Raw genomic sequence first — 22,568 nt, forward strand, 5'->3', positions numbered from 1 at the left:
ACCCGAAGTCCATAGTTGACATTAGGGTTCACTCTTGGTGTTGGACATTCTATGGGTTTAGACAAATGTATAATGACATGTATCCACCATTATAGTATCGTACAGAGTAATTTCACTGCCCTAAAAATCCTCTGTGCTCTGCTTATTCATCCCTCCCTCTCCCCAACCACTGATCCTTTTACAGTCTCCACAGTTTTGCCTTTTCTAGTATGTCATATAGATGGAATCATAGTCCGTAGACTTTCCAGATTGGTTTCTTTCACTTAGTAATATGCATTTAAGTTTACTCCACGTCTTTGTATGGCTTGGTAGCTCATTTCTTTTTAGGGCTGAATAATATCCCGTTGTCTGGATGTACCATAGTTAATTTATCCACTCACCTACTGAAAGACATCTTCGTTAATTCCAAGTTTTGACAATTATGAATAAAGCTGGTATAAAAATCCATATGTAGCTTCTTGTGAGGGCGTAAGTTTTCAGTTCATTTAGGCAAATACCAAGGAGTGTGATTGCTGTATCTTATGAGAAGAGTAGGTTGAGTTTTGTAAGAAAACACCAAACTGTCTTCCAAAGTGGCTGTACCATTTTGTATTCCCATCAGCAATGAATGAGTCCCTGTTGCTCGATATCCTCACCACCATTTCATTTGTCAGCGTTTTGGAATTTGGCCATAGTGGTATCTCATTTTAATTTGCAATTCCCTAATGACATATGATATTGAACATCTTTTCATATGCTTGTCATTTGTATATCTTCTTTGATGAGGTATCTAAGATCTTTTGCCCATTTTTTAATTGAGTTATTCATTTTCTTATTGTTGAATTTTTAGAGTTCTTTCTATATTTTGGATAATAGTCCTTTATGAGACATATATTTTGCAAATATTTTCTCCCAGTCTGTGGCTTGTCTTCTCATTCCCTTGACATTATCATTCACAGAGCAGAACTTTTTAATTTAAAAGAAGGCTAAGGGCCAGCCCGGTGGTGTAGTGGTTAAGTTCACATGTTCCACATTGGCAGCCCAGGGTTCGCTGGTTTGGATCTTTGGCACAGACCTACTCACTGCTCATCAAGACATGCTGAGGTGGTGTCCCACACAGAAGAGCTACAACTCTACAACTATGATACACACCTATGTACTGGGGCTTTGGGGAGAAAAAAAAAGGAAGATTGGCAACAGATGTCAGCACAGGGCCATTCTTCCTCAAAAAATAAAATAAAATAAAAGTCTAGCTTATCAATTATTTCTTTCATGGATTGCGCCTTTGGTAATGTATCTAAAAAGTCATCACCATACCCAAGGTCATCTAGGTTTTCTCCTATGTTATCTCATAGGAGTTTAACAGTTTTGCATTTTACATTTAGTTTCAGGATCCATTTTCAATTAATTTTTGTGAAGAATGTAAGGTCTGTGTCTAGATTTATTTATTTACTTTTGTATGTGGATGTTTAGTTGTTTCAGCACCATTTGTTGAAAAGACTATCTTTGCTCCATTGTACTGCCATTGCTCCTTAGCCAAAGATCAGTTGACTATGTTTATGTGGGTCTGTTCTGGGATCTCAATTCTGTTCCACTACTCTGTTCTTTCATCAATACCACACTGTCTTGATAACTGTAGTTTTATAGTAAGTCTTGAAGTTGGGTCGTGTCTGTCCTCCAACTCTGTTCTTCTCCTTCAGTATTGTGTAGCTATTCTGCATCTTTTGCCTCTCCATATAAACTTTAGAGTCAGTTTGTCGGTACCCACAAAATAACTTTCTAGGGTTTTGATTGGGATTTCATTCAATATATAGATCAAGTTGAAAAGAATTGATATCTTGACAATATTGAGTCTTTCTTTCCATGAATATGGAATAGCTCTCTAGTTATTTAGTTCTTTGATTTCATTATTCAGAGTTTTATAGTTTTCCTCATATAGATCTTATACATATTTTGTTAGATTTATACCAAGGTATTTCATTTTGGGGGATGTTAATATAAATGGAAATTTGTTTTTAATTTTAAATTCCACTTGTTCACTGCTGGTGTATAGGAAAGCAATTAACTTTTGAGCATTAGCCTTGTACCCTGCACCTTGCTATAATCACTTATTAATTCTAGGAATTTTTTTGCTAATTCTTTCAGATTTTCTACATAGATGATCATGTCATCTGCGAGCAAAGATAGTTTTATGTCTTCCTTCCCAGTCTGTATTCCTTTTATTTTCTGGTCTTGTCTTATTGCATTAGCTAGGTCTTCAGTACAATGTTGAAAAGCAACAGTGTGAGGGACGTCCTTGTCTTGTTCCTGATCTTAGCAGAAAAGCTTCAAGTTTCACACCATTAAGTATGATGTTAGCTATAGGTTTTTGTAGATGATTTTTTTATTAAGTAGAGAAAACTCCCCTCTATTCCTAATTTGCTGAGAGTTTTTAATCATGAGTGAGTATTGGATATTGTCAAATGCTTTTTCTGTATCTACTGATATGATAGATGTGATTTTTCTTCTTTAACCTGTTGATGTACTGAATTATATTAATTGATATTCTAGTGTTGAACCATTCTTGCATACCTGGGATAAATCCCACTTGGTCATGGTGTATAGTTCTTTTTATACATTGTTGGATTTGATTTGCTAATATTTTGCTGAGAATTTTTGCATGGATGTTCATGAGAGATGTTGGTCAGTGGTTTTCTTCTTCCTAACATCTGTCTGGTTTTGGTACTAGGATAATTCTGGCCTCACAGAATTACTTAGGGAGTATTGTCTCTGCTTCTATATTCTGGAAGAGATTGTAGAGATTTGGTATAATTTCTTCCTTAAATATTTGATGGAATTCACAAGTGAACCCATATGGGCCTGATGTTTTCGTTTTGGAAGGTTATTAATTATTGATTCAATTTCTTTTGATAGATATAGGCCTATTCAGATTGTCTATTTATTCTTGTGTTAAGAAGTAGTGCAGGAGGAGAGAAGTCAAGATGGCAGCGTAGGCAGACTCTGAACTCACCTCCTCCCGCGGACACAGCCAATTTACAACTACCCGTGGAAAAATTACCCCTGAGACAGAACTGAAAACTGGATAAGAGGAACTCCTGCAACAAAGGACAATCCTAATTGAGGTGGAAGAGGCAGAAATTCCCTTCTGGAGAGAAAAAATGCCACCTTCACAGGCTGCCAGCTTCACGTCCACCCGGGAGCAGCCCAAAGGTACGCAGCCTCCCTGGAGGAGCAGGTCCCTGAGCCGGGGAGCACTCCTGCTGTAGGCATTTTGTGTACCCAGCACAATCTAGACAAGTGGCATAATATCTGACTTTGCCTGCTACTAAAACATTGGGGAGTACCCCCAGAAAACCTGGTTCACAAAGAAATTAAAACCGGCTCTTAAAGGGCCCACGCGCAAACTCACCCATTTCAGAAAGCAACCTAAAATCACCAGAAAGAAATGTGCACAGTGCTTTGGTGAAGAGACTCACCTGATAGGCCCTGAGTGCATCTCGGTGAGAGGTGAGACCTCTCCAAGGACTGGGACATTGGTGGCGGCCATTGTTGTGGCCTGGTGTGGGCGTGCTGACACAGACGCCATTGGAGTTCTCGGTGGGGCCTGCTAGCCCAGGTCTGCCCCACCCACTAGAGCATCAATTGAATCCAGCTCAGCCAGGGCGGGCAGCCCACCCTAGAGACTGGTCCCACCCAACAACAAGCCCTCAGGCAACTTGTAGGCCTGCATAGATTGGTGACTGGATTCTCTGCAGCCTGGCAACTGAGCTGACTTCAGTGGGCAGGGCATGCACAAGGAGTGGGTGGAGAGTGTGGTGGTGGATTGTGTGGGGCTCCCGCCGTGGAGAGACTGGGTCCACTTCAGGAGGTCAGGGCGCACACACGAGGCAGGACTGTGTTGGCTGTGTGTGGACCTGTGGGCAGCAGGGCTTGTCAGCTGCAGAAGACTTGTGCTTCTCAAAGACGCACATAGGGGGTTTGCCCCACCTTCCAAAGTCTGAAACAATTGGGTGCTCAGGTGCCCGAGGCCAGCCCCACCCAGCTGCAATCCTCAGAGAGCTGACAAGAGACCTAAAGGCTGGAGGCTTATAGCAATTGTAAGCCCCTGAGCCTAACAACCTGCCACACTGGGGGCCTACTCACTTAAAAGAAATACTGCAACACAAATGTGGTATTAGAACTAGTAGCCAACTGTGCTGGGGCTTCCCACACCTGATAAAGAGACTGAAGGGCCCACAACAACTACAAGCAGCTGAGCATTACAACAGCCGACCAGGAGCATAACTCGGCCTACCTGGGTGCATACAGGGAGAGCAAACAGGCCACAACAGAAGGACACATGTAGCCCACATAGGGGTCACCCCTGGAATATTGAGAACTGAGGAAAATACACTGCAGGACTCCTAAGGCATCACTTGTATAAGGTCACCTGTCCAAGAACAGGAGACGTAGCTGACCTACCTAATACGTAGACACAAGCACAGGGAAAGAGGCAAAATGAGGAGGCAAAGGAATACATTCCAAGTAAGGGAACAGGACAAAACTCCAGAAAAGTAACTAAGTGAAACAGAAATGAGCAACCTACTGACAGAGAGTTCAAACTAAGAGTGTTAAGGATGCTCACTGATGTGGGGAAAAGAATAGATGAACTCAGTGAGAATGTCAGCAAAGAAATGGAAGATATAAAAAAGAACCCATCATAAATGAAGAATACGATACTGGAAATGAAAAATTCACTAGAGGGACTCAAAAGCAGAGTAGAGGATACAGAAGAACAGATCTGCGAGCTGGACGAAAGACTAGAAGAAATTACCCAAGCTGAACAGGTAAATGAGAAAAGAATTTAAAAGAGTGGGGACAGTCTAAGGGACATCTGGGACAACATCAAGCTCACTAACATCCGTGTTATATGTGTCCCGGAAGGAGAAGAGTGAGACAAAGGGGTAGAGAATCTATTTCAAGAAATAATAGATGAAAACTTCCCTAACCTAAGGAAGGAAGCAGACATCCAGGTACAGGAAGCACAGAGAGCCCCAAACAAGATAAACCCAAAGAGGCCCACACCAAGACACATCATAATCAAATGTCTAGAAATAAAGATAAAGAGAGAATCTTAAAAGCTGCCAGAGAAAGACAAGTTACATACAAAGGAAACCCCATAAGGCTATCAGCTGACTTCTCAGCAGAAACCTTACAGGCTAGAAGAGAGTTGCACGATATATTTAAAGTGCTAAAGGAAAAAACTTACAGCCAAGAATACTCTACCCAGCAAGATTATCATTCAAAATGGAAGGAGAGATCAAAAATTTCCCAGACAAGCAAAAATTAAAGGAGTTTGTCACCAAGAAACCAGTGCTACAAGACATGTTAAAGGGACTTATTTAAGGGGAAAAGAGAAGACCACAAATAGGAAAAATTATCTATTTCCATGATAAGAGGGCAATGGATACAAATGAAGAAAAAAGAGGTTAGATATGATATCAAAAACATAAAAGGAGGGAGGAGGGAGTTAAAGAGTAGAGCTTTCAGACAGAGGTCAAACTAAAGAGACCATCAATTCTGTATAGAAGAAGAAAGGAACAGAGAAGGACTACTAAAACACTGAGGAAAAAAGTTTAAAAATGGCAGTAAGTACATACTTATCAATAGCTACTTTAAACGTAAATGGACTAAATGCCCCAATTAAAAGGCATAGGGTGGCTGATTGGATAAAACACCGAGACCCATATATATGCTGCATACAAGAGACACACTTCAGACCTAAAGACACTCACAAATTGAATGTGAAGGGATGGAAAAAGATACTCCATGCAAATGGCAATGAAAAGAAAGCTGGGGTAGCAGTACTCATATCAGACAAAATAGACTTTAAAACAAAAACTGTAAAAAGAGACAAAGAAGGGCATTACATAATGATCAAGGGAACAATCCAACAAGAGGATATAACACTTGTAAATATCTACGCACCCAATGTAGGTGCACCTAAATATATAAAGCAATTAGTAACAGACATAAAAACAGAAATAGACAGTAACACAGTAATAGTGGGGACTTTAACATGCCACTTAAACCAATGGATAGATCATCCAAACAGAAGATCAATAAGGAAACATTGGCCTTAAATGACACACTAGAACAGATGGACCTAGTAGATATATACAGAGTATTCCATCCAAAAACCGAAGAATACATGTTCTTTTCTTTTTTTTTTATTTATTTTATTTTTTCCCCCAAAGCCCCTGTAGATAGTGGTATGTCATAGTTGCACAGCCCTCTAGTTGCTGTATGTGGGACGCGGCCTCATTGTGGCCGGAGAAGCGGTGCGTCGGTGTGCACCCGGGATCCGAACCAGGGCTGCCAGCAGCGGAGGATGCACACTTAACCGCTAAGCCACGGGGCCAACCCTACACGTTCTTTTCAAATGCACATGGAACATTCTCCAGGATTGATCACATATTAGGCCACAAAACGAGTCTCCATAAATTTAAGAAGATTGAAATAATACCAAGCATCTTTTCTGACCACAACAGAATGAAACTAGAAATCAACTATAGGAAGAAAATCAGAAAAGCCACAAATACGTGGAGATTAAACAAAATGCTACTGAACAACGACTGGGTCAACGAAGAAATCAAAGAAGAAATCAAAAAATACCTGGAGAAAAATGAAAATGAAAATATGACATGCCAGAATTTATGGGATACAGCAAAAGCGGTTCTAAGAGGGAAGTTTATAGCAATACAGGCCTATCTCAACAAACAAGAAAAATCTCAAATAAACAATCTAACAATGCACCTAAAGGAACTGGAAAAAGAAGAACAAACAAAGCCCCAAATCAGTAGAAGACGGGAAATAATAAAAATCAGAGCAGAAATAAATGAAATAGAGACTAAAAAAACAATAGAAAAAATTAATAAAACCAAGAGCTGGTTCTTTGAAAAGATAAACAAAATTGACAAACCTTTAGCTAGACTCACCAAGAAAAAAAGAGAGAAGGCACAAATAAGTAAAATCAGAAAGGAAAGAGGAGAAATTACAACAGACACCTCAGAAATACAAAAGATTATAAGAGAATACTATGAAAAGCTATATGCCAACCAATTCGACAATCTGGAAGAAATGGATAAATTCTTAGAATCATACAACCTTCCAAAACTGGATCAAGTAGAAGTAGAGAATTTGAATAGACCAATCACCAGTAAGGAGATTGAAACAGTAATCACAAACCTCCCCAAAAATAAAAGTCCAGGACCAGACGGCTTCCCTGGTGAATTCTACCAAACATTCAAAGAAGATTTAATACCTATCCTTCTCAAACTCTTCCAAAAAATTGAGGAGTGGGGGAAGCTCCCTAACTCATTCTACGAAGCCGACATTACCTTGATACCAAAACCAGACAAGGACAACACAAAAAAAGAAAACTACAGGCCAATATCACTGATGAACATCGATGCAAAAATCCTCAACAAAATACTAGCAAATCGCATACAACAATATGTTAAAAAGATTATACACCATGATCAAGTGGGATTTATTCCAGGTATGCAGGGATGGTTCAACATTTGCAAATCAATTAACGTAATACACCACATTAATAAAATGAAGAATAAAAATCACATGAATATCTCAATAGACGCAGAGAAAGCATTTGACAAGATACAGCATCCATTTATGCTAAAAACTCTGAATAAAATGGGTATAGAAGGAAAGTACCTCAACATAATGAAGGCCACATATGAGAAACCCACAGCTAATATCATCCTCAATGGTGAAAAACTGAAAGCTATCCCTCTAAGAACAGGAACCAGACAAGGATGCCCACTGTCACCACTCCTATTTAACATAGTACTGGAAGTCCTAGCCAGAACAATCAGGCAAGAGAAAAAAATAAAAGGGATCCAAATTGGAAAGGAAGAAGTGAAACTGTCACTATTTGCAGATGACATGATTTTATATCCAGAAAACACTAAAGAATCCACCAGAAAACTTTTAGAAGTAATAAACGAATATGGTAAAGTTGCAGGATACAAAATCAACAAACAAAAATCAGTTGCATTTCTATACACTAACAACAAAGTAGCAGAAAGAGAAATTAAGAATACAATCCCATTTACAATTACAACAAAAAGAATAAAATACCTAGAACTAAACTTAACCAAAGAGGTGAAAGATCTGCACACTGAAAACTATAAAACATTGTTGAAAGAAATTGAAGAAGACACAAAGAAATGGAAAGATATTCTGTGATCTTGGATTGGAAGAATTAACATAGTTAAGATGTCCATACTTCCTAAAGCCATCTATAGATTCAATGCAATCCCTATCAAAGTTCAACAGCATTTTTCACAGAAATAGAACAAAGAATCCTAAAATTTATATGGAACAACAAAAGACCCCGAATAGGTAAAGGAATCCTGAGAAAAAAGAACAAAGCTGGAGGTATCAGACTCTCTGATTTCAAAATATACTACAAAGCTATAGTAACCAAAACAGCAGGGTACTGGCACAAAAACAGACACACAGATCAATGGAATAGAATTGAAAGTCCAGAAATAAACCCACACCTCTATGGACAGCTAATCTTTCACAAAGGAGCCAAGAACATACAATGGAGAAAAGAAAGTCTCTTCAACAAATGGTGTTGGGAAAACTGGATAGCCATATGTAAAAAAATCAATGTAGACCATTACATTACACCATACACAAAAATTAACTGAAAATGGATTAAAGACTTGAATGTAAGACCTGAAACTATGAAAATTCTAGAAGAAAACATAGGCAGTACGCTCTTCGACATCAGTCTTAGCAACATATTTTCAAGAACCATGTCTGACTGGGCAAGAGAAACAATAGAAAAAATAAACAAATGGGACTACATCAAACTAAAAAGCTTCTGCACAGCAAAGGAAACCATCAACAAAACAAAAAGACAGCCTAACAATTGGGAGAAGATATTCGCAAACCATACATCTGATAAGAGGTTAATCTCCAAAATATATAAAGAACTCATGCATCTCAACAACAAAAAAACTACCAACCCAATTAAAAAATGGCAAAAGACCTGAACAGACATTTCTCCAAAGAAGATATACAGATGGCCAACAGACACATGAAAAGATGTTCAAAATCATTAACTATCAGGGAACTGCAAATCAAAACTACAATGAGATATCACTTCACGCCCGTCAGAATGGCTATAATTAACAAGACAGGAAACAAGTGTTGGAGAGGATGTGGAGAGAAGGGAACTCTCATATGCTGCTGGTGGGAGTGCAAACTGGTGCAGCCACTATGGAAAACAGTATGGAGATTCCTCAAAAAATCAAGGATAGAACTACCATATGATCCAGCTATTCCACTGCTGGGTATTTATCCAAAGAACTTGAAAACACCAATGCATAAAGATACATGCACCCCTATGTTCATTGCAGTGTTATTCACAATAGCCAAGACTTGGAAGCAACCTAAGTGCCCATCAACGGACGAATGGATGAAGAAGATGTGGTATATATACACAATGGAATACTACTCAGCCATAAGAAACGATGAAATCCAGCCATTTGACAACATGGATGGACATTGAGGGTATTATGCAAAGTGAAATAAGTCAGAGGGAGAAGGTCAAATACCATACGATTTCCTTCATTAAGTAGTAGATAATAACGACAATAAACAAACACATAGAGACAGAAAAAAAAAAGTAGTGCAATATCTTATAACAAAACATTCTTATTTCATCCCTCTCATCTCTTGTGTCATTGCTGTCATTGAACTTATATATAAGCACATATATATATACATATACACATAATATATATACATAAGCGTATGTAATCAAATACATTGTCACTATTATCATTTTGAACAAATTGTAGTCTCAGATCAATTAAGAATAAGAAAAATAACAGTTTTTCTTTTACCTTCACTTATTCATTCTCTATTGCTCTCCCCTTCTTTTTTTTTTTTAAAGATTTTTTATTTATTCATTTTTCTGCCCCCCAAAGCCGCAGTAGATAGTTGTATGTCATAGGTTCACATCCTTCTAGTTGCTGTACGTGGGACTCGGCCTCGCGTTGGACGGAGAAGTGGTGCCTCGGGGCGCGCCCGGGATCCGAACCCGGGCCGCCAGCATCAGAGCGCGCGCACTTAACCGCTAAGCCATGGAGCCGGCCCTGCTCTCCCCTTCTTAATGTAAATCCAACTTCTGACCTAGATAATTTTCCTTCTCTCTAAAGAATTTCTTTTAACATTTCTTGCAAGACAGATCTACTGAGAAAAAATTCCCTCAATTTTTATTTGTCTGAGAAAGTCTTAATTTCTCCCTCACTTTTGTAGGACAATTTTGCAGGGCACAGAATTTTAGGTTGGTGGGTTTTTTCACTCAACACTAAATATTTCGCTCCACTCTCTCCTTGCTTGCATGGAGAAGAGAGAAGAAGTCAGATGTAATTCTTATCGGTGCTCCTCTATATGTAAGATGTTTTTCCCTCTGGCGTCTCTTGAAATTTTTTCTTTATCTTTGATTTTCTGAAGATTAAATATGATATACCTAGATGTGTTTTTTTGTTTGTGTATTTATTTATTGGCATTTAGCCTGCTTGGTGTTCTCTGTGCTTTTTGGATCTGTGGTTTTGTGTCTAACATTAATATTGGAAAATTCTCAGTCATTATTGCTACAAATATTGCTTCTATTCTTTTCTCTCATTCTTCTCCTTTTGTCATTCCCATTACACATAATTGCAGGTTTTTTTCTCTTTGCTTTTTGGTTTTGGAAGTTTCTATTGTCACATTTTCAAGCTCAGAGATTCATTCCTCAGCCATGTCCAGTCTACCAATGAATCCATCAAATATATTCTTCATTTCTGTTAGAGTTTTCTTTTATCTCTAGCATTTTTTTTGGTTCTTTCTTAGAAATTCTATATTTCTGCTTACTTTATCCATCTGTTCCTGCATGTTGTCTATTTTTTGCAAAAAGCCTTTAGCATTTTAACCATAGGTTTTTTTTTAAATTCCTGATCTGATAACTCCAACATTCCTGCCATATCTGAGTCTGATTCTGACGCTTGTTCAGGCTCTGCAGACTCTCTTTTGCCTGTTAGTGTGTCTTGTAACTCTTTTTGTTGAAAGGCAGACATGATCTATTGGGTAAGAGGAGCTTTGTAAACAGGCCTTTGGTAATGTAGTGGTGAGGTGTGGGGAGGGGAAGTGTTCTGTAGTCCTGTGATCAGGTCTCAGCCTTTCGATGAGCACATGGCCCTGGACTTCAGCGCTTCCCCCTTGTCCCCTCTCCGGTGGGACGGGATGGCAGGAAGGGGCTGGAGTTGTGTGTCTCCCTTCCCCCAGGTTGGTTAGGCTTTGCTAAAATCCCAATCGTTTAGGCTCTGGTAAAATAATTCTCCTGGCCTTGTTGAGAGGAACAGAGTGCTCTGCCATATTTCCAGATGGTTCCTTTTCCCCTGCCTCTGCCAGAAGCACAAGGGGATTTTTCTGTGATAGTCACTGTCAGAACCTAGTAGAGCTCCTGGAGGTAACACACACAAAAGCATGGGGGACCCTCATGACGGGGTCCCCCTGGAGTTTTTAATTCTCAGACTCATCCATATTGAGCCTCCAGCAATTTGTCAACTACAGTTCGGGTTTTCCCACCCTGACAGGGGTTCCCGTGGGGGCTTCTGCTCCAGCAGGCTGTGATTCCCTGTATTCAGTCTGTCTGTCTCTCCAATTTTGGGGGCAGCAGTTTGCCTTGTGACTTCATTTCTCTGACGTCTCTAAAAAGAGTTGTTGACTTTTCAGTTTATTCAGCTTTTCGCTTGTTGTTAGGATGGAGAGATGACTTCTCAGCTCCTTACATGCTGGAATGGAAACCGGGAGTCCCTTCCTCTGCCTTCTAATGCCCACCCTCCAGCAACCGCTCCCCCTCCCCCCCATGGACAGGCCCATGTAGGTGACTTGGAACCCAAAGGCAGAAAGTGAAGAGCGTACGCTGGGGAGGTTACCTGTGACTGGTGGAAATGCACCAGAAGGTGGCACAGGAACCTGCACCAATCCCCACTTCTCTCTACTCTCCATCCTTTGGCCCCACTACCTTCCTCTTGGAGGCACCTACTAAGCTCCAGGACCTGTACGTGCTCAGTCTAAAGCATTTTCCCAAACCACCCACCCAACCTGGGCTCCCTCCTAACTTTCCTAGTTAGCTCTACTCATCCTACAGAATAAGTCCGGCAACCTGACCCCCAGTCTAGTTTCGGATTTTCTGATCACTGTCATGGCACAGATCCTGGCACATAGAAGGCCTTCAATAAATCTTTGTGGTGGAGATGAGTAGAGCTGTTCTCCCTTCCTTCAGGTACGGAAGGAAGTGTGTACAGTTCCCGCTGCCATCAAATATTCGTTGAGATGTTATGTATAATGTCCATCTTTCCCTCTAGGCTATGAGGATTTATTTTTTCATAACTATAGTCTCTACACTTAGCACAATGTAGCATATAGTTGGTGCTCAACAAATATTGAGTGAATGGATGAAGGGATGACAAGAGGTGAGTTGAGTTCCTCACCCAGCAGATGGGTTTAAACCTGTTTAGGAGCCCATGTCACATACGTGGCAGCAGCGATGGGAAAGCACTGTTCTAGGAGGATGAACTCACAAGTGTTCCCCGGAGACTGTCAGCAAGACAGTCTTGCACCTGGAGGCTAAATTCCTTGTGGATTATGCAAAGGCGTGTTTCTTTGGTGGATGCATTGGGATGGCGGGGAAAGGAAACACTTTACTCCAGTCTGCAGCTCATGTCAAAGACAGGAAGGAAGACAGCGGGCAGGCCCGGGTGAGAGGAGAGCTTGTCAGGACCAGTCAGTCAGAAACCAATCAGTGTTCCCGGCAGCTCCTGACTCATGCACGGCGTCTGGGTAAGAGGCAGAAACGGTCCCTCCGGTGCAGGGTCTGGGGCCCTGCATTGGTGGGGAGGTTGGGATCCTGGTTGGCAGGCTGTAGGAAACTAAGCAGGATGATGGAGGCTCATGGAGGCCTAAGGGAGGGTGAGGATGGGGGTCCTCCTGGTGGGAGAAGCTGATGTCAGGAGCAGGTCAGAGCTCCCAGTGGGAAGGATGGAGGACTGGCCCTCGCAGAGCCAGCCTTAGACTTCCACCATCCCATGGATGGAGCCCCATGCTGGGAACTATAAGGTTCTAGCGCTTCCCAGTTGTGGGACTTCAAATTTGTCATGAGAATGCAGAAGGTCAGAGACCCACAGGCTTACTCTACAGATGAGAAAACAGGCCCAGAGTGGGTAAGACAATGTCCAGGGTGCCACAGGAAGCCAGTAGGTGGTCTGAACCTAGGGCCAGATGTCCCAGGGCTCCATGGCCACTCATTTACTATCTTTGGCAGGTTGCTTAACCTTTCTGGGCCTCAGTGTACTCATCTAGAAAATGGGGATAATAACATCTACCTCAGAGGATTGTTGTGTATTGTGTGTGTTGAGTATTTAATGAGATTATTCCTTTGTTCAATAAATATTTTTTGAGGGCTATGGCAGACACTGCTAGTTATTCTCCCTTCTTGGAAACAGAACCCCAACTTTTAGCTGGGAACACAGCCACCTGGAATAGATTACATTTCCCCCACTTCCCTTGCATCTGTGGTGATGAGACTTGGGAAGGTAAGTGGAAGTGGCATATGCAGCTCTGGGACGCGTCCTTATGACAAGGAAGTGTGATCTGCATTCCCTCCTCCTTGCTGGCTGGAATTTGGCAGTGACCGCTAGAGCAGTCATCATGCACCATGACGTGGAAGCCAAGGGTAGACCATGGCAGAGCAACAAACTAGAAGATGCCTGAGTTCCTGATCATTGTCATTGTGGGGTTCCCATTCCATAATCATGGGGTAAGCAACTGGACTCCTTACCTCTGGACTTTGTTTACATGAGACAAAAATAAATGTGTATTTCTTTAAGTCATCATTATTTTGGGTTTTCTGTCACTCACTGATATGCCAAATCTTAGTTGGTGTGAGAGACATTTACGTGCCAGGCCCTGGACTCTGCACTGGGGATAAAATGGTGAGCAAAATCAGACACAGCCCCTTCTGTCCCGAAGCCTCCAGTCTGGTGGAGGCAAGAGACAGTCAGAAAAGCACATGCAGAAGTGAAAACTTACAAATGTGCCGGGAGTGTGGACGATACAGGGACTTGACCTCATCAGGGGCATGGAATTTTCCTCGGGAAACCGCACATAATAGGCAAACTGAAGGATGAGAGGATTTACCAGGAGCTGGAGAGGTGAAGACTGTTCCAGGGTAAGGGAACACTGTGGCAGGAGGAACAATGGGACAAACTGACAAGAGGAGAGGGCCAGGGAGGCCGTGGGCAGAGCTGGGACAGCACGCTTTGAGGGAGGCAGGAGCCAGACCACACTGGCTAGGGTGAGTTCGGTTTCGCTCCTAAAAGCAATATTGACAATAACGCATGTATTGTACTGAACATAGCACCTGCTCCTAATTAGTGCTCCCTCTGGGGTTGTGTTCATCGCGTTGTTGAACCAAAAAATGTGTTTGTTGTTTGAAACCACAGATATCAGCATCATTTACAATAGTCAAAACATGGGAACAACGTAAGTGCCTATCGATAGGTGAATGGATAAGAAAATGTAGTATATATATACTATGGAATATTATTAGCCAGGAGAGAGAAGGAAATCCTGCCATTTGTATTAACATGGATGGACCTTGAGGGCATTATACTAAGTGAAATAAGACAGAGAAGGACAAATACTATATGATCTTACTTACATGAAATCCAAAAAAAGAAAAACTGAACTCATAGATACAGAGAACAGATTAGCGGTTGCCAAAGGCAGGCAGTTGGGGGTGGGCAAAATGGGTGAAGGGGGTCAAAAGGTATTAAAAAGAAAAAAAATGTTTAAAAACATACCACAGCTATATTCAACAGAAAGGCTAAAATGAAAGAGAAAATATCAAGTGTTGTAAGGATGTGAAACAACTAGAACTCTCTGCCATAAAGCAGTGGCAGAAGTGTAAATTGTTACAACCACTTTGGAAAACTGTTTAGAAACAGATGTTTCCCTGATGACCCAGCAATTCCACTCCCAATAGAAATCCACGCAGGTGGTCACCCAAAGACAATGCACGACCTTTCATGGCAGCGCTGTAAATAACAGCCCTGAACTAGAAACAGCCCAACACTGGTCAAGAGCACGATGGATAAACTGTGATACATTCACATAATGGGATACTACGTGGCAATGAGAATAAAGATCCACAGTGACACACAACAAACGTTACGGTGAGGAGAAGAGGCGGGACACAAAGGTGGTGGGATCCCACTGATGGGAGACCAGAACCAGGCGAAGTCCGTCTGTGCCATTAGAAGTCAGGAGAGCAGCTTTCCTGGGGAAGGAGGTCAAGAGGGGGCTTCTGGGTGCTGGCTGTGCTCCATGTTTTGGTCAGGGCTCTAGTTACAGGGGTGTCTTCAGTTTGTGTGGATTCATCAAGTTATACACATATGATATGGGCTCTGTTCACAATGTTATGTCACACTTCATGCAAATGGTTAAAGAAAATGCTGCTGTCACCAGCAGAGGGTGACCCCCGTTAAACCAACAGCCGGGCTGTCTGCTGTGGATTTCGAGAGGTCTGGATGTAGATACGAGCCAGCAGGGTGCGGGAGAAGCCTTTAGGGCTCACACACGGCAGGGGTGGAGCAGGGAAAGGAGGGAAGTGGAGGCAGTGCAGGGGAGGAGCAGGGGGAGGACCCAGAAAGGCCCTGGATTATTTTAAGGTCGGTGTGCCGCCCACAGTGTGACTCCTTCTCATGATGCCTCAGACAAGCCCTCATGCGTGCACCCCGGGTGAGGATGGCCTTTTATTTTTTTTAAAAGAAGCTGAAAAAGAGCTGAGCTCCTCCAGAGGTCCCCAAGGTGCAGAATAGAGACAGTAGACACAGAAGAAAGAGCCAAGGCCAAAACCAACCGTGACAAAGCGAGGCATCTGGGAATCTGCCCAGACCAGGGGAAGAACTTGGACGCCCCAGAACAGGGTGGGGGTTCAAGCCTGGCTTGTCTGGACCTTGGAGGCTGGACACCCCCTCCCCCACAACAGTAGGTGACACGGCTCTGAGCTGCCTCTCTTGGGCGGTGAGTGTTGAGGGTGCGTCACAGGCTTGGAGAGGGCTTTGGGGAAACTTGAAAGGCTCTGGGTGGCCGGCCCCGTGGCTTAGCGGTTAAGTGCGTGCGCTCCGATGCTGGCGGCCCGGGTTCGGATCCTGGGTGCACACCGACGCACCGCTTCTCCGGCCATGCTGAGGCCACATCCCACATACAGCAACTGGAAGGATGTGCAACTATGACATACAACTATCTACTGGGGCTTTGGGGGAAAAATAAATAAATAAAAATTAAAAAAAAAAAAAAAAAGAAAGAGTGCTTATGGCATATTATTATATTAAAAAAAAAAAAAAAAAAAAAGAAAGGCTCTGGGGCCAGCGCAATGGGAGGTTCTAGTCCTCTCAGAGCTCCTGAGTCATCTACCTGCTGCTGGCCAGACCCCAGCCCCCTGTCCACCAGGAGTGCAGCTTCCCAGGAAGGTGAAGTGGATGCTGCTGCAGCTGGGACAGAGATGCTGGAGCTCTGGCCCCTCATCAGGGGTGTGGGAAGAATTCAACCTCTGAGGACTCATCTGGCATGCAGGCCTCCCCGTATCCCACCCCTAGACAACTGATGCCAAACCTGGGTGGTGTTTGCTTCTTTCTTCCCTTCCTTCCTTCCTTTTCTCTCTCTCTCTCCATCTCTGCCTTCCTTGCTCCCTCCCACCCTTCCTTCTTTTCTTTTTTTAAATTTTAAAATTTTATTGTAATAAATACCAATAATTACCCAAAAGAATAAAGAAGAAAATAAAAACCTCTAAACTCCCACCCTCCCTGAGATAATTACCATTTTAGTGACAATCTTCTTATTCTTTTGAAAACAGGCATTTTTTTAAAGTAAACTCTCTATTTTAGAACAGATTTAGATTTGCAGAAAATTTGCAAAGGTCATGAAGCGAGTTCCCACATACCCCCCATCTTAGTCAGTTTGGGCTCCTAAAATAAAGATACCACAGACCAGTGGCTTAAACAATAAATGTTTATTTCTCACAGTTTTGGAGCCCGGAAGTCTGAGATCAAGGTGCCGGCAGATCCGGTGCCCGGTGAGAGCCTGCTTCCTGGTTTGCAGACAGCCGTCTTCCTGTGTCTTCACAGAGCAGAGAGCATAAACAGGCTCTCGAGTCTCCTCTTCTAAGGGCCCAATTCCATTCGTGAGGGCCCCACCTTCATGATCTAATTACCTCCCAAAGGCCCTCCCTCCTCATCCCATCACATAGGGAGTTAGGATTTCAACATATGACTTGAGGGGGACACAAATGTCCAGTCTGTAAACCCCCATAAGCAGTCTCTCCATTATTATTAACATCTTATGTATGTGTGGTACATTTGTTAAAACTATTGACCGATATGGACACATTATTATTAACTAATGCCTACAGTTGACTCAGACTCCCTCTGTTTTGCCTAAAGTCCCTCTTCTGTCCCAGGGTCCCATCCAGGCTACATTACATTTAGTCATCGTGTCTCCCTAGGCTCCTCTTGACTGTGACAATATCTCAGACTTCTCTTGTTTTTGATGACCTTGAAAGTTTTGAGAACTGGTCACATCTATTATACAATGTCCCTCAATTGGGATTTGTCTCATGGTTTTCTCATGATTTGACTGAGGTTATGGGGCTGGGGCGGGCCCCTCTGGAAGAGGTGGCATCTAGGATGTGGGGCTGGGGCGGGCCCCTCTGGAAGAGGTGGCATCTAGGATGTGGGGCTGGGGCGGGCCCCTCTGGAAGAGGTGGCATCTAGGAGGCGGGGGTGGGGCGGGCCCGTCAGGAAGAGGTGGCTTCTGGGTGGTGGGGCTGGGCGGGCCCCTCTGGAAGAGGTGGCATCTAGGATGTGGGGCTGGGGCGGGCCCCTCTGGAAGAGGTGGCATCTAGGATGTGGGGCTGGGGCGGGCCCCTCTGGAAGAGGTGGCATCTAGGATGTGGGGCTGGGGCGGGCCCCTCTGGAAGAGGTGGCATCTAGGATGTGGGGCTGGGGCGGGCCCCTCTGGAAGAGGTGGCATCTAGGATGTGGGGCTGGGGCGGGCCCCTCTGGAAGAGGTGGCATCTAGGATGTGGGGCTGGGGCGGGCCCCTCTGGAAGAGGTGGCATCTAGGATGTGGGGCTGGGGCGGGCCCCTCTGGAAGAGGTGGCATCTAGGATGTGGGGCTGGGGCGGGCCCCTCTGGAAGAGGTGGCATCTAGGATGTGGGGCTGGGGCGGGCCCCTCTGGAAGAGGTGGCATCTAGGATGTGGGGCTGGGGCGGGCCCTCTGGAAGAGGTGGCATCTAGGATGTGGGGCTGGGGCGGGCCCCTCTGGAAGAAGGTGGCATCGAGGATGTGGGGCTGGGGCGGGCCCCTCTGGAAGAGGTGGCATCTAGGATGTGGGGCTGGGGCGGGCCCCTCTGGAAGAGGTGGCATCTAGGATGTGGGGCTGGGGCGGGCCCCTCTGGAAGAGGTGGCATCTAGGATGTGGGGCTGGGGCGGGCCCCTCTGGAAGAGGTGGCATCTAGGATGTGGGGCTGGGGCGGGCCCCTCTGGAAGAGGTGGCATCTAGGATGTGGGGCTGGGGCGGGCCCCTCTGGAAGAGGTGGCATCTAGGATGTGGGGCTGGGGCGGGCCCCTCTGGAAGAGGTGGCATCTAGGATGTGGGGCTGGGGCGGGCCCCTCTGGAAGAGGTGGCATCTAGGATGTGGGGCTGGGGCGGGCCCCTCTGGAAGAGGTGGCATCTAGGATGTGGCCTCCCCTTAAGGGGAGGGGCTTGGCTGCTCCTACAGGCCCTCTTGGTTCATGGCTGATTTCCCAGGCCAGCAGAGATGAGGAAGGAGGATGCAGCTAGACTGGGGGTCCCCTAGGGTAATGTCCACCCCCAGGCTTCCTTCCTAAACCACTCAAGTTCATGGCCTTAAGGTGATTATTAATAATGGTGAGTAACATGTCTGCAGCCCTTCAGAGCTCACAAAGGACTATTATTAGGAAAAAAATGAATCACTAGAAAGGCTGCTCCAGTGCCCAGCATGGAGGTAAAGAGCTATCGTCAGCAGCCCTGGAGGGACCGATCTCAGCCCCGTCTCACAGATGAGAAACAAGTTCACGGAGGTTAGGTGACTTGCCCAGACACAAGGCGGAGAAGCGAGAAGACAGAGATTTAAACCCTGTCCTGTGCTGACCCAGTTCTGGGCTTCCTCTATGACAGCACCACTGCTGTTCTCATTTACACGAGTGAAGAAACCGAGGCCCATAGAAGGGAGGAGCCTTGGTCCACAGCAGCCCAAGCCACTATTGCTGATGGAACCTGGACTAGAGTCCAGGTGTCCTGATCTGCCCAGGACCAGCCCGGGGACAGGGTCAGTGTTGGGGCCCTGAGTGCGGCCTGAGGAGCACTCTGCAAGCAGCCCAGCCAGGGGACGTTCCGTAGCGAAGGAAAGTGTGGGCGAGCCTTCCCCATTCCCCGGGGCCGGCTCGGCTGGCAGTCCTGTCCCTCTGCTCTCTGCAGGGTGGCCCATGTGTAGCCAATGCTCACAGTCAGACCTCAGCAGGAGGACAGGGACCAGAAAGGACCTCCAAGATCGCTCCTCGCTGGACACCAGGCGGTCTTCAGTCCACAGCTGTTGCCTCGGTGCAGCCCCAAGCCTGGCACAGAGCAGGCACACGTGCAATATGGAGGAAGGAATAAGTCAGTCCAGTGACCGCCCAGGCTGGAATGCCGTCTGCACTGGCCTTGGTGGGCCACCAATCTTGCCTTTCTCCCAGAGACGGGATGCTCACTTCCCACTCTCAGAGCACCACCCTCTGCTTTTGGCCTGTCCTATCTCGTGGCATAGAGGTTTCCCTTCAACAGAACCAAAAATCCTCCCTTTGTTTTAGTTCAACTCCCTGTGGCCACACAGAACAAGAAGACCTCTTTCACTTCTTTTAACTCTCAGCTGGGCACGCCCCCCCGCCCCACTCCCCAGCCCCAAACAGCCTCAGCTGCATCTCCAGCCTCACCTTTCCCACGGCCCAGCCTTCACCACTCTTCTCCCATCCCAGCTGCACTCCCACCTCCTTCTTTTCCTCTCCTGTTCCCCCCATTACAAGCTGAATTGTGTCTCCCCAAAATTCATATGTTGAAGTCCTAATCCCCTACTACCTCAGAATGTGGTCTTATTTGGAAACAGGGTAGTTAGTTAAGATGAGGGGTCATTAGTGTGGGTCCTAATCCAATATGACTGGTGTCCTTGTAAAACAGGGAAATCTGGACACAGAGACGGACACACAGAGGAAAGACAATGTGAAGAGACACAGGGAGAAGACGGCCATCTATAAGCCAAGGAGAGAGGCCCGGAGCAGATCCTTCCTCACAGCCCTCAGAAGGAGCCAACCCTGCCAACACCTTGATTTTGGACTTCCAGCCTCCAGAACTGTGAGACAATAAATTCCTGTTGTTTAAGCCACCCAGTCTGTGGTCTTTTGTGACAGCAGCCCTAGAAAACAAATACACCTCTGTCACTCATTTGTTCCAAAATGCTGAGCCCCTGACGTGTGCTAGGGATAAAGCAATGAAGATTAACCAGAGGGATAGAGTTCTTGCTTTCATGGGGCTTACACTCTGGTGGGGAAGACAGGCAGATAGCAAGTACCTTAAGACAAGATAATTCCCAAGATGGAGAGGCCGGAAGAAAGGAAGGGAGGAAGGGGAGAAGAAGGACTGTCTGCCATGTCTAGTAGAGCTCAAAGACAGGAGGGCAATGGAGCACCACCTCTGAGCTCCTGGACTCCCCACCCCCGCCCCACCTTCTGCCCCCATTCTAAGCAGCCTGCCCCTCCCTTGGTGGAGAGAGAGCTTCATGGGAAGGAAAGCACGTTTATTTTTTTTATTTTTTTTTTTTTTTTAAAGATTTTATTTATTTATTTTTCCCCAAAGCCCCAGTAGATAGTTGTGTGTCATAGCTGCACATCCTTCTAGTTGCTGTATGTGGGACGCGGCCTCAGCATGGCCGGAGAAGCAGCGCGTCGGTGCGAGCCCGGGATCCGAACCCGGGTCGCCAGCAGTGGAGCGCGCTCACTTAACCACCAAGCCACGGGGCCGGCCCGGAAAGCACGTTTAATCACGCAAGAATTCAAGCTGGTCTGAAGCTGGCTCCCTAGATGGAGAGGTAGGATTCAAGTGCCCTTGAGAGAGACCCAGCCCATCATCTTGTCCAGACACTTCATGAACATGGTAGCCTGGCCATAAATTAGCCCACCCTCCACCTCCCCACAGAAGAAACAACCCCGGATCCCATCAGCCTAGGGCCCCGCTCCAAAACCTCCCCCTGGGCTGCAGGCTCCAGGGTCCGAGGCTTCCCACAGTAGGAAGGACCGGCTGTCCCAGGAACGCATTTGTTGATATCAGATTCCTGGGCAACAGCTGGATCGAATTTAGCTGGGGAGTATTGAACTCGAGGCCTGGCCACCAGCCAGCACCCCACAGGAGGGCCTGGGCCTGCCGGTGCCTTTTCCACGGAGATAGAGTTGCCGAGGACTCACCAGGGCCCACCCAACCCCCTGTGCCTTCCAAGCAGCCTGCAGAAGGAGAGAGGGCGACCAGCCCTCACTGGCAAGCCACTAAGTTGTCTCCTGCAGGCTGGTCTCCTTGCCTGCCTCTCAGGTTCACCAAAACACTGAAGTGATTGCCACCAGGATATGGTGGCAGGAAGCTGCAAGGCTCTCTGTTGGCATAGGCATTTGGGCTCTGGTGTGACATCTCCACCTAGTGCAAAGGGGCACACACATACTGACACTCCCCTCTAAACATACACATACATGACAGGTGCGTGTACACACACCATGCCACTCTCTGGCATCGGACTTCCATCATGCCCTGGAAATCCCAGGTTCTCAGAGCAGGTAGAACAACCCTCACGGTCCAGAGAGGGGCAGGGACTTGGCAAAGGTCAACCAGCCAAGCAGGTCCCTGATCCCAGTGCTCTGCACTGTGAATAAACAGTATTTATTACTGGTAACAGTAACATTATGTTTACTGGGTGCCTAATTTAAACCAGATTCCCCTGATAGGTATTTCAATTATATTCATTCTTTTAAATTAATCCTCAGAATAACTGGGGGCTTGGCAAGGTTGAGTACTTTGCCCAAAGCCACATACTTCATAAGTGGAGAAGCTGGGACTCAAACTCAGCTCTGCCGGACATCGAATGACGGGATTTCTTCTGCAGCAAGTCCCACGCCTGAAATTCCGCCATTTAATCTTCCCAGGCCCTGTGATTACAACGTGAATGGCCCTGGACAGGTCCTGCCTTAAGCCCTCCCCAGCTAACACCTGGTGGGGAGGGGGAGGGCGGGGCGGAGGGAAGGCCTCCGGAAAGGGCGTGGGGACACCCACATGGAGGGGGAAGGGTGTGGGGGACACATTTTCCAGCCTTCCCAATTTGTCAGCCCCAGAAATGCGCGTTGGAGGGTGAGGCCTCTGACGACGCCTC

This window comes from Ceratotherium simum, chromosome 30 (assembly GCF_057802395.1).
Source record: "Ceratotherium simum simum isolate JZ-2026a chromosome 30, ASM5780239v1, whole genome shotgun sequence".
Lineage (NCBI taxonomy): Eukaryota > Metazoa > Chordata > Mammalia > Perissodactyla > Rhinocerotidae > Ceratotherium > Ceratotherium simum.